Genomic DNA, 17,619 nt, shown 5'->3' with positions numbered 1-17,619 from the left:
TCCCCCGCACGGGCCACCAATTGCCACAGTCTGGCTGGGCACAGAATCACGAGCCACTCAAGCAGAAACAAACTTTATTTTTGAAAATGCCGCCAATACCCCCCGTACACGTCCGGGAAGAAGCCGGTTCACACACGCAGTGGTTTTCTACCGAAACCCCAGAACAAGTTCCTCCCCCGGAATTTCCTCCTACTGTACTTCCCAACCAATGAGAACTCTCCAGGAGTCCCGTAGCGGGTCGAGGTGAACAGCAGGAGTCCAATATCCATATGAATCCAAATCTTAACATAATCATATCATCTCAATGGCTAGCTGGCGTCACCTTACAACAAAAGTGCCATGCATCATATTACTTGGCTGTGGCTCTTAGCAGAAACTATATTATTAAAGACTCTATTCCAGGCTGCCACAGCATGGGCGTTGCCCAGTCAGCTGCAAACGGTGGCGGTGACTTCGCCTCTGGAGGCCAGGTCTCCACCTCCAGCTCCTGGCTGCCCTGTTCTGGTCGTCGGCAGCAGAGGCGTTCTTGCCTCTCGGCCATACCCAGCTCACCAGGCTGACCTAGGCGCTGGTGGAGAGGGCTATAGTTGTGGACGCCTGTCCGCCTACACATTTACTGACCAAAGACTGAACTTTTACAGATACTTTTTATAAAAAGCCTCTGTGGAATAATGCTTCAGATTGAATAATAATAAAAGAGTTTCTATTATGAGCTCCCAAAGATCTTGCATAGCCTCATTATGGAAGAAAGTTCATTCTGAAAATCTGAAGCAATTAAAGGGTAAATATGATCAGGAAGATCATATTTACCCTTTAAGATCCCCCAAGATCTCAGCCTGAGAAGAAGAATCATTTTTTGTCAACCTAATGAAGCATTTAAAGTCATATGATTCTTTTCAAGATGAACTTGAAGATTATATTAAAGTTCAGAAAGCCAGAGGCTTAGAGCCAAAGACTTGTTTCAGAAAGATGAGAGAGGACTATTGAGAAACCTGTGGGAACAAGAGAACAGGTTGACTCCAGACTCAGGTATAGAATGTTTGATAAAGACCCCCATCGGGAACTCTCGAGACCTATGCAAGGTCATGCAAAACTCCACAAACAGTGGAAAACCAGGTACCTCAGTGCTTACCAGCTCAGGACAGCAGGCTGAGATGAAACTCTCTGAGCTACTCTCAGCTCCCCAAGGACTGTTTCTTAGAGAAACCAGTGCTCACGGACCTTAGTCAGTGAGAATATAATTGTGGTTCATATGTCATAGAATCCGGAGTTCATAGGCACCTCTCCTTGAGAAACAGTCCCAGTGCCCATCAAACCAGCCATAATTAGGTACATCAGAAGGGGAAAAGGTACCCAGAGGATGGCAGAGGAAAAACAGAGGAGGAGCTGCCCAAGCACCAGAGGAAAAGAGGTTCTAAGGAACTGGATTTAGACAGACACAGGAGCTCCAAAGAAAGAAAGCAAAAGTGAAGGCAGAAGCTGCACAGATTAGTGTAGAAAAAACTTAAGAACTGAAGGAGAAAAAGAGCCAAGAGTTAGCTCTAAGAAAGAGGGCTGCAAGCACAGAAAAGCAAGGAAGGACCAAGGCAAGGAGAGGACAGAGGAGGAAATGTTTTGGGAACAGTCCATCTTGGGTTTTGAAGTGCTATAGCTGATTCTCCTGGGGTTAAGTTGAAAAAAGAGTTGCAGAGCTGGGTTGTATGGTGCCCATGTCCTTATTGCTTTCTTTTGTGAGCAAGCCACAGAACATGAAGCATTTCCTGTGCTTTTTCCCTAACAGGGAGTTACTGTTCCTCATTTTCTAAAAGCACTATTATGTTGTTCTTACACATGATGCAATTTCTTTTCAGAAGAGTGGCTCTGCCTTTATTCATAAACCATTATTATCAGATTATTTTCCCTTGGGAGATCATTTATTTTAAATTGGAGGATGAATATAGACTTTGCAGAATATATTTCTTGGTTGAGATTGTTTTAGTTTTGAGTGGGATTTTTTAAGTTCATTGGTTTTCTCTATCCAGCAATTCAGATTTTTTTTCCTTTGTTAGCTTTAACAATATTATATTTTCTAGGTTGGAAAGTGGAACATGGAATTATTATAAAAATTGTAAGCTCATATTTCATATAGTTTTAAAAGTTTTGAAGAGTCTCAATACAAAATCAGTTTATATTCTGGAAATGTTTATAATAAAGTGTTCTAATTTTAAATAAAAGACTATAGTCCAAATTTAAAAAAAACAACTCCTAGGGGCTGAGGTTGTGGCTCAGTGGTAGAGTGCTTGCCTAGAATGCATGAGGCACTGGGTTCGATCCTCAGAACCACATAAATGTAAAATAAAGATATTGTGTCCAGCTAAAACTAAAAAAAAATAAGTATTTTTTAAAAATTAAAATAACAACTCCTGGTTAATTTATGCAGGAACAAATATAATCTGCTTCTTAAGGGGCCCTAGCAACTGGCATGGAACGTGGAAACTAATGGACATGCAAACTTTAACCCTTCAGGAAGGGATGGCCTTTTGTGTTGGAGACAGATATCATTTGCTGGGCAGCATGGCTCCTTGAAAATGTCCACGTCCTAATCTTGGAACTTGTGACTGTATGTTATGTTACATGGCAACATGGAATCAAGGGTGCACTTGGAATGGAAGTTGAAATGAGCTAAGCTTAAGATAGGAAGTCCATCCTAAATTATCTCACTGGTACCACAGCATGACATTTTAAGAGGAAGAACAGCAGTAGGTTAGAGCAATGGGATGTGAAGCTCTCAGCCCAACTTTGCTGGCTCTGAAGATGTGGAAGGGGCCTCATGCTAAAGAATATGAGTGGTTTCTAGAAGTGGGAGAAGGCAAGGAAATGGATTCTCTTCTGCAGCTTCCAGAAAGGAATAGAGCCCTGCTGACACCTTGATTTTAGCCCAGTAAAACCCATGTCAGAACTCTGACCTCCACAACTATCAATGTGTTACTTGAAGCCATTATGTTGTGATAACTTGTTAAAGCATTAATGGCATAGCATGCATATTCAGATTTTAATATTTTATAACTTCTGGGCATTTCTATGGTCAATTGGCATTTCTAAAATGCATATTTATGTATCAATAGCTCCCAACACAGACATATGTTTTCTTGCTAACTTATCCTAAGTGATTGCTAGTTAATTGTCAAAAAATACCATTTCCCAATCCTAGAAAAACATAAAATGACACTTCAAAAATCTTTACTTCTATGATTCTGAAATTTTAATTTTACCTTCATTACAGAGAGAATCTAAATTTATTTTATGTGTGTATGTGGGGGTTGGGATGGGATAAAAATGATGGAGAAAAGAAGGGACTTCTTTTTCCAAAATTAAAATGAAGTTTCAAAACTATCACAAAAGTTGTTCTAAGCTAGCAGAATTGATGAGTCTGTGTTTGCCTACACATTCACAAAATATGTGAATTTATGTCACTCACAAAAATACTTGGTAATGTGATGGTGAAAAAATGGCATCCAATAATTTGTTGATTTGCATATAACTGATTTTGTGGGAGGCTGGACAACTTTTCAAAACTTTTCAAATGTTACTTATAGGATACATGTGCATCATTACAGAATATAATGCTATTTTATAGTTTCCTACTTACATTTTATATTCATTTTTCTATTGGATTATGTGTGTCTTATTTATATCCACATATTCTTTACATTTAGGTCATTAGTACTTTAAAATGGAGTATTATAAATATTTCCTTCTAATTTTTAAACCTTGTTTTAAACCTTACTGATAATGTCTTTACATATGCAAAAGTTTTTAATTTTGAAGTATTCAAATTTATCCATCCTGTTTTAGGGCTTCCCATTCCCAGAGGGCATAAAGATACTTTGATTCCACTACATATAATAATAGCCTTTCTCTTCCTAGTGAACAGACAAAGGGGATAAGTTAGAACACACAAAAGACATAAAAGATGCTTCAAGCAGACACCAGGGTTAAAGATGGTAGAAGTGGCTTGTGTAGGTATAAAAGCAATGGCCACTGGGCTCAGTGATCACCCCTTACTATCAGACTGTGGTTTCTAAACATCATTTTTCCCTTTAAAAAACCAGGGTTTCTTGGAGAAATGGCCAATTTCAGTTAGTAATAGCCAATGCACAAGATGAATTAAGGACATTCTGTTTTCTCAGAGCCTCTCACAAATTCAAAACACAGACAAGGAGCTCCTGTTTGCTGAAGAAGCAATACGCTAAGCATCCAAACACTAATTACTGTTAAATATTCAAACATATCACATATATTAGAATCCTTGAGTTCATAATGACACTATTGGAAATCTTATAAAGTCCTGTGGCTCTGATTCATTATGAAACTGGTAAATATGGGGAAAGAACTTCAAGTATTTATCCTATATGAACTGCATTTGAGGGGGACCAAACCGTTGAGTAGAGTACATAATAAATGCAGAGGGAAGATACAATTAAGATGAAAACCCCTAGTTTGAAACCCCTAATAAAATAATGGATTTAGGTAATCATCATTAGTAGATTAAAAATCTATTAAGTGAAAGGTTGATATGGAACTTCATAATAGATGGACGAAGTTGGCAAAAACCACAATCCACTAATCAATCTCGACATTATGTGCTTCCTGATGCAAGGTAATAGGAGTTCCAAAAACCACCTATGAAAGTTTCCACCAAAACAAAAACACTGGAATCTGATTAAGCCTCTAGTTCTAGCCCCAATTCAATGAAAATACAGATAAAACAAAAGGACATATTAAATGACACTACAAGAATATATCAGCCAAGATTAGAATGTAGAATTCTACAGCTTGAATGGTTTCTTCAACAAACAGGCCATGGATGGGCCATACTATTCCACACTATAAACATGAAATTATACATGAAATGTTAGGTGACTTGCCCTGAGTCACAACTACATCAGGCATGAATTCAAAGAGAAACGCAGTTTGCCACTATTTTCATTAATTTTTTGTAGCCCCCCGAGACGTGACAAGCTCACAGTCAGAAACAACTTTTAAATGGGCAATCTGAATTTTCTGAGTTTCATTGAAAATTCATAGAGAAATGAGTTGAGATTCATACCACAGGAAGCCACTGGTGAGATGTTTGAAATGCATAGCTTAAAAGGCAGACGTAAGGCTGATTTTTAAATATATTAATATCAATTTCCTTTTAATTATTTCATCCTGAATGAGGGTTCTCCTTTTCCCCTTTTCTGGTGATCACATGATTTAAATGAGAGAAACACTGAGCTCACCCAGGTGATAGGTACGTGATTCTTAGGAGCAAAGGACACAGACACAAAAGACATTTCCTGTGATGTATGGCAGACTTTCAAATTATCTTTCTCTAACTCATTAGCATTTTATAAAAATTAGGTTTCATCATTTAAAAGCCATCTGCTTATCTGGGAGCTGTCTGGAAACAGTGCTGGCACCTTTCAGGGGATGTGTGTCCCCAGCAGGTACTCTACTTGCTTTTGATTTCTGATGCAAAGAAAAAGCCACCCTGTTCCCAACCCAAGGAATTCAAACATAATGACCTCTTCTGTGTCATGTGATGGCGCTCTTCACTCACATCAGAGTTAAGCGAGAACAAATGCTAGGTAGAAGGAATCTGAAAGCTTTTCTTACATTTACTATATATACCAAGAGGAGATTTATGACTTTGCGAAAATGCCTGCCCTCCCCATGGTTAATGGCACAACAGCAGACAGACAGTGGTATTCAATATAAATCAGAATCCTTGGGTGATGTGAAGTGTTGTTTTAGCAGTTTGAGCAGGTAAGACTCCTGTGGGGACAGTACAGCAAAAATAAGCCCAAGTCATCTTTAGTCAGATGTAACCTTTTTTTTTTTTTTCTATCATGGAACTTTGGAATGAGCAGATGGCTGGGCAAAGGGCTGTTGTGCTGTGGAAGGGTCTGTCTGCCCAGCATGATGAAGAGAATTCTCAGCATTTCATTCTGCTTATGATGTCTGGAACAACAATGAGAGTTCTCTGAACAATACCTGAAATATGTGAGACTGATTTATACTAACAGAATGGAAAACCTTTTGATAAAATATCCAATTCTAGGCTATTGACTGGAGGCCTCCTTATATTTCATTTTGACAAGATAAAAGAACTAATTCTTGGGGGTGGGGTTGTGGCTCAGTGGTAGAGACTTGCTTAGCAAGCATGAGGCACTGGGTTCGATCCTCAGCACCATATAAAAATAAATAAATAAAATAAAGATATTGTGTTCATCTATAACTAAATTTTTTAAAAAGAACTAACTCTTAAAATTACTATCATATGCCTTTAGATTATATTCACAATTAGTCAACTACTTTATTAGAAAAACAAATAAGGTGTGAGCTGTCTACAGTGAAACTCTGGGGTCATTTTGTGGCTGGCCTTGGCAGTGAAGCTGAAATGTTTATATATTATTGTTGAACAAGAAAAGTCAAACTGAGCAGGAGAATGATATCACCAATATTTCATTTTCTGTAACATCCTCTGACCTCTCTTAGTACCTCCTTGTCCCCTCTCAGATGAAAACTTATTTCACTGAGCAAATAGCAGAACAATGGGAGAACTTATCCCATACTTGGCTGGTTCTGGCTTTCTGTATAAAAGACACTGCAACTTTTTAAGACTTGGTTTCCTCACATGAACAATGTGAATGACCTTTGTGATTATGAGGATTAATGGGAGACAGGCAAAGCACAGATATTTGATGGAGGCTCAATGGGAAGAAAGATGTTATGGAAGCCTTCTCAAACAGCTTAATGTCATTTGAAACAACACTGCTTCTGTTTCTTAGGTATCTGGATATCACAAAACATGTCCTTTCCTCTTTTCCAGTATTTGTTCATTCAGATATTGTCATTTTTCCAAAAGCAACCTCCATGAACCCAGCATTGCACCAAGTGCTTAGAACACAGGGCAAGGGATGCTAGTCCTCACCCCTGAGAAGCTCACAACCCTGGACCGAGAGGCAAGTGAAAATGACCACAGCAATGAGCATAGCAACAAGAAAGTGTGGTATGCTGTGTGAAGTACAGGCTCTGTGTAATGTGGCAGGGAACAGACCGAAAAAAAAAATGAATGAATAAACTGTGGACTATAATTAGGATAAACTTTTCCTGTCCATTCCTCACCTACTCTTCCATGGCAAACTCCTCCAATTGTAGTAGGCAAAATAAACACTTATTAATATCTACAGTTAGCTCAGTGGAGGAAAAGCAGAACAAGATTTCAAGTTTGAGCTATGCTAAATGCCTTGTTCTGAAAGGGCAATCACTGGACTCTTATTTCACCTGCTTATTCTCACTTTGCTCATTGGGATCTTACCTCCTGAGGGCTTCATCAGGTGGGCTGATGAAGAAATGAACTGCCCTCAATCTGATGGTTCTCACTGATGATTATAAAAGATATGCAGTATTTAATAACATCTATCAGCACAGAAATGCTTACATTTAGTCCAGTGAAACATTAGACAATGAACAAATTAATGATCTTGGGATAGGTAATTCAAGAGATGACCAAAGGAAAACCCTAATTAAAAAGTAGACCAGCAATTACAGACACATATGTCAAAACAGACATCTAACAGTTAGATCAAGACTTGGCTCTTTTCCTTAAAGGAGCCTTAATCAGGAGTTAACTATAGCTTTCAGAACTAAAAAGATCATAATGCTCATTTAGGAGACCAATCTGCTACATATGTTATTTTTCTCTTGATACTCTCTTGACAACTGGTTCTAAATGGACAGGTCCACATAAGGAATGCTACAACCTGCCAATAAGAGGATCAAGCCTAAATATCTTAGACTTTCAAAATATTAAAAGATGAATCATTCCCTTTGTGAGCTGTGTGTGTGTGTGTGGGTGCATGCATGCATTGAAAAGCAGGAGTTTCTTATAACTGCTCTGAGATACATAAAAGAATTCTGATGAATGCCTGGCATCACATCTTGTCTGCATGTTGGTGTACACGTTAAGGACATTAAAGTCAGAACCAGTAAAGACAGTAAAGTCATCATCATTCACAGTTTTTCTGCATTTTTTCTGCACTTATTTTTCATTCCCTCTCTTATCTTTATGTCCTTTGATCCCCTTTAATTCTCATTATGCTTCTTTAATATGTTTTCATACTAAATGTTGCTGTTCTTCCTGGTAATAATCAACTGGTCATACTATGTCACACTTTCTCAGTGGCTTCACAAGGTGAGCATTAGCAGATTAGAATTTGCTTAAATACTGAGAATAAAAACAATCTTTCATGGAAGTAAGAGCGACTGACTTCTACTTATGTCATGTGAAGCAAGAACTCCTCAGGGCTCTTCTATACTGTCAGTCCTCATTGGGAGGAAAACCCGGTCGGATCATTTAGGAAGAATTTTTCATCTTGAGTCCTAAAAACCAAGAGTCACTATTCTCAAGTATAGGTTCTGAAAAAAGCCTCAGCAATTGAAATTGGACTTATTCTTTGGAGAGCAGCAGGCACTGTTCCATGCAAGAACTCCTAGGAGCAATCGCTGGGCTTGTGCTACTCCTCATTCTTCTCCTTTAAACCTGAACAGGCTCCTTTTTTTCAGGTTTAAAGGAGAAGAATGAGGAACTCATCACCAATGTTTCACATACAAACCCAGCCAGCAAAGTAAAAGACAGAAAAATAAGAAACCAGAGTATTTTTCACTCAACTAAACACCACACCACCCCTTTCCCAGGACTCCCCATTTCCCCCACAAAAGTGCAAGAGTTAATCTGCTGCTTATTCAAAATGACCTACACAAGTTAATACATGGTTATAAACTAATTGAGCAAGTCTGCGGCCTTGTCTCCTCATCCATCTTGCTTATTCATTGAGTCTCTTAGTCTTCCATAAGGCACAGTGTTCCTGCTGCTCAAAACAGTCACTTGCTGTAAGAAAAGCCCTGGAACAACAGGAAGCTAATAGTTTAACTTTCCTCTAAATTTGTTTGACAAAACTGACCTTTAGAGCATTATGTCACCTTCTCAGTAATCTGCAATTTACCCCTTGACTTGTAGTGGATGCTCATAGTTAAAAGCATAATTAATATCTGCTCTGTAACAAATATTAGAGATTTGACAAACACTGTAATTTAAATTCTCCATTATAGCAGACATTAAAATCAAACATCTTCCACATGCCCGATTGCAAAAGGACATATGTAGCTGTAATTTTAGTTTTTAGTTTTTAATATCACCAACTAATTTCTACTGTCAATTTAATGAGGTGGAAAGCACAAATCTTGCTGCTCTCTGAGTGGGCATGGGGTAAGAGTGCTGAAGCGAAGACAGAGAGAAGAGTACACCAATTTCTTTCAAAATATTTCAAGATGCAGCAAACAAACTGTGCGTGCATGGTGCCATGTGATACTACAGATCCCTGAAACCCTTTTAAAGGTTACAGAAATAGGTGCAAAAATAAAACATATCAAGAGAGAAACAAAGAAATCACTCTGGTATTTCCTGACATAAAGGTGTAGATATATAAGTGATGTATGGAAACATATGAATACTGATCCCAAAGTGAAGCCACACTAGCATGTATTAAGACTCAGTAAAGAGCAAGGCTAGATAGTGTCAGGCAGAACTTCCCAGAGCACCACGGGTGGGACAAGGTGGTCAGCTTGCAGAAGGAGTTATCAAAGAAACTACCAGGACTCTAATTCATGTTAATTTTCACCCAGCTTCATAAATTTTATGTGACTGAGTAAAATTATTGTTATGTAGAATAACTTTAGGCAACTCAAATGGCTCATTAAACAAGGCAGCTGGCTGGGAATTATCAGTAATGTAACAAATTTGTATACTATGAATTTGATGCCCTTGGGAAGAATGTAGGAGGAATATTTGTGTTTGATCCCCTCTCCCAGTGGGGAAGAAGTAATGCCGGGATTTTAAGAGGCTCTGGTTCCTCCTCTTTCTCCTAATATGGAAAAACTCACTGAGTTGCCAACTTCTGCCCCAAACTTCATTAGTCACTGCCAATTTCAATCTGCTTCAGTTATTTTGCATTCAGATCCCAAGAGGAAGTGTACTCTGAAGCAATTTCAGCTAAACCAAAGACAAACTGACTCACTTTAGAAAATGACAAGCTGGCATGTCCCAAGTTATATTTACATCTCACAACATGGAAGAGAGTATGTATAAATATTATTAAATAAAAGAGATATGTATTTTTAAGGCAGAAAGTTTAAACATGGACAGAGTCTAACATTACACCACATTGTTTCCAAAAGCAACACAGTTTTGGAGGGAAATACATGTTTCCTTTCATCCAGTGTGTGGGCAAGAATCCTCCTGAGAGATTCTCCAGAGGGGACAGTCTTGTATTCCCGGAAAATCCTATCTCTGTTCCATTGGAGGAGTCACTGCATCACTCTTGATGAGTGTACATTGGTTAACAGTATTCACTATGAAAATCTTTGCCCCCCCTCAAAAAAAAGAAAAATCATCAATTTCTATGAAATGCCTGCAATTTCTCATAAAATGCTAAGACACACCCACGGGAAATAATACCTCACTTATTCCTTAGAGGTGGTTTGTAAACCATTTAGACAATTAAATCAAAACGTAGCTAGTATTTCAAAAACATAGAATTGTGGGGAGGCTGGGGTGGTGGCTCAGTGGTAAAGCACTTGCCTAGCATGTGAGAAGGCACTGGGTTCGATTCTCAGCACAAAGAAAAGTCCATCAATAGCAAATGAAAATATATTTTTTTAAAAAAACCAAGAAGTTCCAAATTGTGCTCTGTCAGTGTATAAATATATAACAATGAATCCCACTATTATGTATGATTAAAGTGAACCAATAAAGAATTTTTTCAAAAAAAAAAAACAACGAATTTAGGAAAAGAGGAAACAAATGAGAGATTTTGGCTTTTAGTGAAAAACAACAATAAAAACAGATTTAAAATACTGACAGAAACACTGAATAATTGTCTCTCACACTAAATATATGAGAAAATGACTCTCAATGGACCAGGCATGAGGGAAAATGCATTCCCCCTCACCCACCGTGGACTTGCAGCCCTCGCGGAAGGTGTTGTAGGTGAAACGCTCCACCAGGCTGGGCTTTCCCACCCGGTGAGAGCTGATGCTGATGACCAGCAGCTTGAAGTCCACTGGCCGGCTGGGGGCGGGGGTGTGCTGTTTTCCTCCTTACATCTGGCTGCAGGACAGAGCCAAGGAGCCCCAGCCCAGACAGCCACCTCTGCCCTGACCCTCCTCTACAGCGCTGCCCTCGGACCCATGCAAGCACATACCTCATGCTCCGCCAGCCGCCTCCCTGACCATGCGCGGGGCCTCAACCCTGACCGAGCTCCACTTCTGTCCACTCAAATGGCCGGTGGGCTCCGCGCTGCAGCTGCGCAGCTGGCCAGATCCCAGTGCCCAGCTCTTCGCCGCCGCCGCCACTGCCAGAGGAGGAATGAAAGACGCTATTCTGCAGTGGAGGCAACAGCATAAAGAATGTAGAAAATGAATAGTAGAGAATTGGTCAGTATGTCCTCACTCTTCTAAGAAGGTAAAGAGACACTCTGATTCTAAAGACTGCCACTGGGTAACTTTGAAAAAGTTCCAGGACCCAAAGCAAATTATCTTATTGCATATTTGAACAGGCTATAATTTCAACTGAATCTGCCTGTTCTTATCCTATGTTCCCTTATCAATCTTCTGATCTAACTGCTGTCCAAGCATCAGCCCCCTCTCTGAATGCCCCACTAAACATGAGCAGTGAAACTACTGTCAACCTGTTGGGTAAAATACCCAGAATAAATTAATGAATGGGTATAGTCATTTCCAGACCACCTTAGTGAGTTGGATCAAGTAATTGAGCCTCTAGAACCTGTTGGTATGTCACTAATAAAGTAATGCACATTCTCCTACTGGTCATATATATTCCAAGTGCTGCTCTCATCCAGGTGAAGGTATTTCAAGCCATGGGACATTCACAGTTAGTTTATCTTTCTTTCTTCCTTCCTCCCTCCCTCTCTCCTTTCCTTCCTGTTTTTCTTTCTTTCCTAATTCCCTCAAAGTCATTCATTCCCCATTACTTGGACTCAAAATCTATAAAACATTCCTTGTGTTAGGGTCCGTAGACAAGTCCAGATGGCGCCTAGCATTTTGCCAGAGGGAGTGGTTTCTGAGTAATGCCAGGGAGCTATTAAGATGATAAGGATTCCTTAATGACTGACTGCTCTATCTAGTTTATGTTAATTAAGTTAAGCTGTGTGTAATTAGTTGGGTATATGTACCTCTGGGGTGCCTGCTACCTAGGGTACCCGCTACTTTGAGTTCCCGCTCAGTTCCCGCTGAGTTCACTCTCAATAAAGTAGTTCCCGCTTCAACCTTCAAGTTGCTTGTCATCTCCCAGTTATTTCGCCCAGCCAGACAAGAGCACCTTGAACACTTTATCTACATCATATACTAATCCTCTGCTGTGGTTTGGAAACTTAATGTACATGTGTTGGAAACTTAATCCCAATGCAACAGTGTTGAGTGGTGGGCTCTTCAGGAGGTAATTAGGTAATGAGGGCTCTGCCCTCACCAGTGGATTAATGCCATTATTGTGGGTGTGTTCAGTTAGAAAGGGATGAGTTCTGCATCCCCTCTCTCACCCAAATGTTCTCTCTTGCTGTTCCATCTTATTCCATGGGATATGCATCAAGAAGGCCCTCACCAGATGCTGGCCTCTCCAACTTGGACTTCCCAGCCTCCAGAACTGTGAGAAATAAATTTATTTTCATTATAATTCACCCAATCTCAGGTTTTCTGTGATAGCAGCACAAAATGGACCAAGACATACTCTAATCAAGTTCAATAGATGTTCCCTTCTTATCCCTTTCTACCTAAGCCAATGCCCTGAGGACACCCCAATTATGTGATGACAAACTATTTCAGGGTACTAATTCATATGATTACCCATGCCAATGCCTATGCTCACTTAAATCATTTCCTAAGGTTCCTTGTTTCCAGAGAGTAAGTCAGGAAACACAGAGGAACTATGTAGAACCGGGAAACAATAAAACTCTACAAAATCAAGAAATTAATTCTTAATTTAAAATTCCCCTGATCTTGGGAATATACTGAAAGATTCAGATCTATGAGCAAGACTCCCCAACTATTCTAGAATAAAATAATCCCCACGCTGGAAATAAGGGAAATTAGGAGAGTGGTTGTCAGAGAAAAAGAAATAGATTTAAGTGTCAGTGTGCCCTGCCATCTGTCCCCTCAGAATGAACCCAGGAGGAAGACATAATAGATCCCTTTATTTAAATTTAGGGACTCATGAAAAGGAAGGTCTTCTGATGGGGCAAGGCTGGAAGATATCTGACAGCAAAACCTGGAGACACACACACATTCACACACACACACACACACCAACCACCATCATTCAGAAGAAGCTGCAGGTGAAACTGGCGGGTGGCTCACATTCAAGTGGCAGCTAGAAACTATTCACCTAGGGTCCTGTGGGCTGGAGAGGTGAGAGGTGTGGGGAGTATCTGAAGGCTTCCATGGTCCTCCACTTGGGGACCAGCATTGTCTAAGAGAAGGGCCTTCCAGGACAGTCACCACAGGGAACATCTCATACGAGGGTTTCAAGTGGACAGCCTTGGCTCCTGGTGACCACTATCCCACAGGTACGTAAATGACAAACATGAGGAGTATTCCTGGGAACAGTCTCCACCATGTGCAGAGAAAGGTAAAGCCAAAGTAGCCACCCTTCACCTTTCTTCTCCTCCACCCCATCTGAACTGATGGAATTCAAGACCCCAAGAAAACATAAAATTGGACTTATTTTACCTAGAAGTGAGTAGAGCACATTTTCTGTAGGAAACAGAATGGAAACTTAGTACCAGAAATTTAAATCAATTCTAGGACAGTTATGGGTTCTGTCTGTGTGGTGGTGGTACACTTGAGTAGGGTCTTTAAAATTTTTACCTGCTGCCCTCCTCTGACCAAAATATCTTTTTAATAAGCTCCCTGTGTCCATCTTACATATTGCTGCCAAATTAATCTTACTAAATGCCCACTTTAACAGGGCATTCAATGGTTCCCTGTTGCTCTCACAATGCAGTCCAAACTCCTCATCCCTGAGGCATCATGGAAAGTCCTGCACCATCTGCTCCCCAACTAGTTTTGAACATTTTACCTTCTGTCGTCTTCAATATGAGTCATCTATTTCCAGAAAGCCATCGCTCTGACTTCTAGTCTATGCCTTTGTTTATCTTTTCCAATCATCTTTACTATATCTAAAATGTTCTTCTGCTTCTTTCTTTTATATAAATCTTAGCTCATCTGTCATTCAACAACTGTGTTTTAAGTACATCCTTGCTGTTTTCTACAAATACCTGTCCATTTCCCTACTTCTGCATCATATATTACAAGTAGCAGAGAATTGCCAAGAGAGATGAGCAGAAAGGCAGATTATCTCAAGATAGGACTGTCTGACAGGCACAGAGGCAGAGGCCTATAATCCCAGAGACACAGGAGGCTGAGGATTGCAAATTCAAGGCCACCCTCTGCAACTTTGTGAGGCCCTGTCTCAGAGTAAAGAATAAAAATGTCTGGTAATGTGGCTTAATGGTATAGCACCCCTGGGTTCAATCCCTAGTACCACTGCCTAAGCTCCAAAAGAGAAGGGTTCTAAGAGACCTCCCCGAAAAGTATATAAATGTTGCTAGGCCATAAAGGTGGACAAGATTTAAGCATACAAAGATGAGAAGGAAGGAGAGAAGGAGTCTACAAGGAAGAGATAAAATTATGAGCAAAGGAATCACCCACATGTTTGGGATTGCTGAATGGTTGAAGAAGGCAGAAGCTAAATCCCCATTTTCTGAACTCCTAAATATTTTGAATTTTTATTGTCTGACTTCTAACTTTTCTATGTGATTGACACCTGTATCTATTCCATATCATCTCTCCATGTGCACCACTTTACCTAAATTATCTATCAGCCTACCTATTGAAATGATTCACATACATGACTTAATTGTCCATGGAGAAAAAATCTAATTTGAGTGAGCGTGGCATGTCTTATATATCACAGACTACTCCTGACTTCACAGAAATACGTTTATTAACCATAATATATGCTAAGTTGGATTCTGGAGATGGGCACTGACTTCTCTGTGAAGCTAAGTGACATTTATTTCTCATTAGAGTTGTTAAGGAATTAAATATATAAGGCAACAGATGTATAGATGTCAAGAATCAACAATGACAATTACAGAATCACAATATAATGGAAGCAACAAGAGAAAAGTTAATAAACATGGAAGAGAGAACAAGAGGATCCAACATGGAGACAACTGGTATACCTGCTACAGAAAACTAAAACAAAACCAAGAGAGGGTTGAACCATATTCTGTTGAACAAAGACCTCCATACATGTTAGGCAAGCATTCTACCATTGAGCTATCCCCCCAACCTTAAGATTTTTTTCTTTTCTTTTTGGTACTGGGGATTTAACCCACGACACTTAACCACTGAGCAACATGCCCAGTCCTTTTTTTAAAATTATTTTTTTAAATTTATATTTGATAGTGGAATGCATTACAATTCTTATTACATATATGGAGCACAATTTTTCATATCTCTAGTTGTACACAAAGTATATTCATACCAATTCGTGTCTTCATACATGTACTTTGTATAATAATGATCGTTACATTCCACCATCATTTATAACCCCATGCCCCCTCCCTTTCCTTCCTAACCCTCTGCCCTATCTAAAGTTCATCTATTCCTCCTATGCTCCCCCTCCCTATCCCACTATGAATCAGCCTCCTTATATCAAAGAAAACATTTTGTTTTGGGGGGATTAGCTAACTCCACTTAGCATTATTATCTCTAATTCCATCCATTTACCTGCAAATGCCATTTTTTATTCTCTTTTATTGCTGAGTTATATTCTATTGTGTATATATGCCACATTTTTTTAGCCATTCATCTACTGAAGGGCATCTGGGTTGGTTCCACAGTTTAGCTATTGTGAGTTGTGCTGCTGTAAACATTGACGTGGCTGTGTCGCTGTAGTATGCTGTTTTTAAGTCCTTTGGATATAGACCGAGGAGAGGGATAGCTGGGTCAAACAGTGGTTCCATTCCCAGATTTCCAAGAAATCTCCATACTGCTTTCCATATTGGCTGCACCAATTTGCAGTCCCACCAGCACTGTATGAGTGTACCTTTTCCCCCACATCCTCACCAACACTTATTGTTGTTTGTCTTCATAATAGCTGCCATTCTGACTGGAGTGAGAAAAAAATCTTAGAGTAGTTTTGATTTGCATTTCTCTAATTACCCAGTCCTTTTAACACACACACACACACACACACACACACACATTTTATTTAGAGACAGGGTCTTGCTGAATTGCTTAGGCCTTGCTTAGGCCTTGCTTAGGCCTAGCTTAGACTGGCTTTGATCCCTCAATTTTCCTGCCTCAGCCTCTTGAGCAATTGAGATTCCAGGCTTGTACCATCATACCTGGCAACCCTCAGATACTTTAAATACAGTTATTCAATTAAGTGATATTCTTTTTAAAATATATATATATATATATATATATATATATATATGTGTGTGTGTATATATATATATATATAGATGTAGATGGACATAATATATATATAAGTATATTATTAAATATATTTAATATAATATATTTATATATAAATATATTATATTAAATATATATATGTAGATGACACAACATTTTTATTTATTTATTTATTTATTTAATATGGTACTGAAGATCAAAACCAGTACCTTATACATGCTAGGCAAGCACTCCACCAATGAGCTATAACCCCAGCTCCCTGAGTGACATTCTTAATGTCATTGCTTCTAGGTAGGACACTGAGTTTCTAATCTCATAATTTGGGAAACTTGAATACATTTAAATACACTTAAATTCTTTTAAGATTAGTTCAAGTAAATTTTGAGTTACATGAGACATCATGGGTGGGATTAGGTACAGAGTCAAGGTTTTTAATATTGATTCTATGTGGGAATATGCTCTGAGTGACAAACTCTAACTTGGAAGTAAACTTCTAGAACAAATATCAGCTTTTAATTCAGGAACTATTTGTATTTCTTTTGTAATAACTTCAGAGCAGAGCAGAAAACTATACTCAGAGCAGGAGTTAATAAATAAGTGATGGGGGAAAATAAATGCATGCAGGTGTTTATTTCTGAGCTTGCTGGGTAAGAAAGTAATAGTTTGTGTGCTGGACAGGAAATGCTCATATTCTACAAGTGTTAATCGCAAGCATAAAACAGTTACTGCCCATTAAAACTGATAATAAATATTATCACCAAAAGGCAGAGAGGATGGTTACATCATGTAATTGTCTTATCTTGGAAGTCACTGATGGGACAAAACTGGAACAAAGTAAAACAAAATATTCAAGGGACCTTAGTGATAAAATAGATTTATGATTCCATGTCTCTTTTTGGAAAAGTGTATCACACTTTCTGCTCTGAAATTATATTTTATTTATTCATTTATTTATTTACTTAAATTTAAGGGCTTATTTATTTATTTATTCAGCCAATGAATTAGTTTCCTACCACTACAGTAATTGATACC

The 17,619-nt window shown here is 38.9% G+C and overlaps 1 long non-coding RNA gene and 1 pseudogene across 1 annotated transcript in view; one reads left to right on the top strand and one right to left on the bottom strand.

The window, feature by feature from the left end:
- Positions 1-13,060, bottom strand: part of LOC120886364 (uncharacterized) — a 93,947-nt gene extending 80,887 nt beyond the window's left edge. The window contains exons 1-2 of the long non-coding RNA XR_013429705.1: positions 12,642-13,060; positions 11,289-11,467 (exon numbers count right to left, since the gene is read on the bottom strand). This is a non-coding gene — a long non-coding RNA (uncharacterized LOC120886364). The remainder of the gene's footprint in view (positions 1-11,288; positions 11,468-12,641) is intronic.
- Positions 868-1,660, top strand: LOC101964897 (lysine-rich coiled-coil protein 1-like; annotated as a pseudogene).
- Positions 13,061-17,619: the final 4,559 nt, after the last annotated feature.

The sequence above is a fragment of the Ictidomys tridecemlineatus genome, chromosome 13, assembly GCF_052094955.1.
Source record: "Ictidomys tridecemlineatus isolate mIctTri1 chromosome 13, mIctTri1.hap1, whole genome shotgun sequence".
Taxonomy (NCBI): Eukaryota; Metazoa; Chordata; class Mammalia; order Rodentia; family Sciuridae; genus Ictidomys; species Ictidomys tridecemlineatus.
This window is presented reverse-complemented; position numbering and strand designations above follow the sequence as displayed.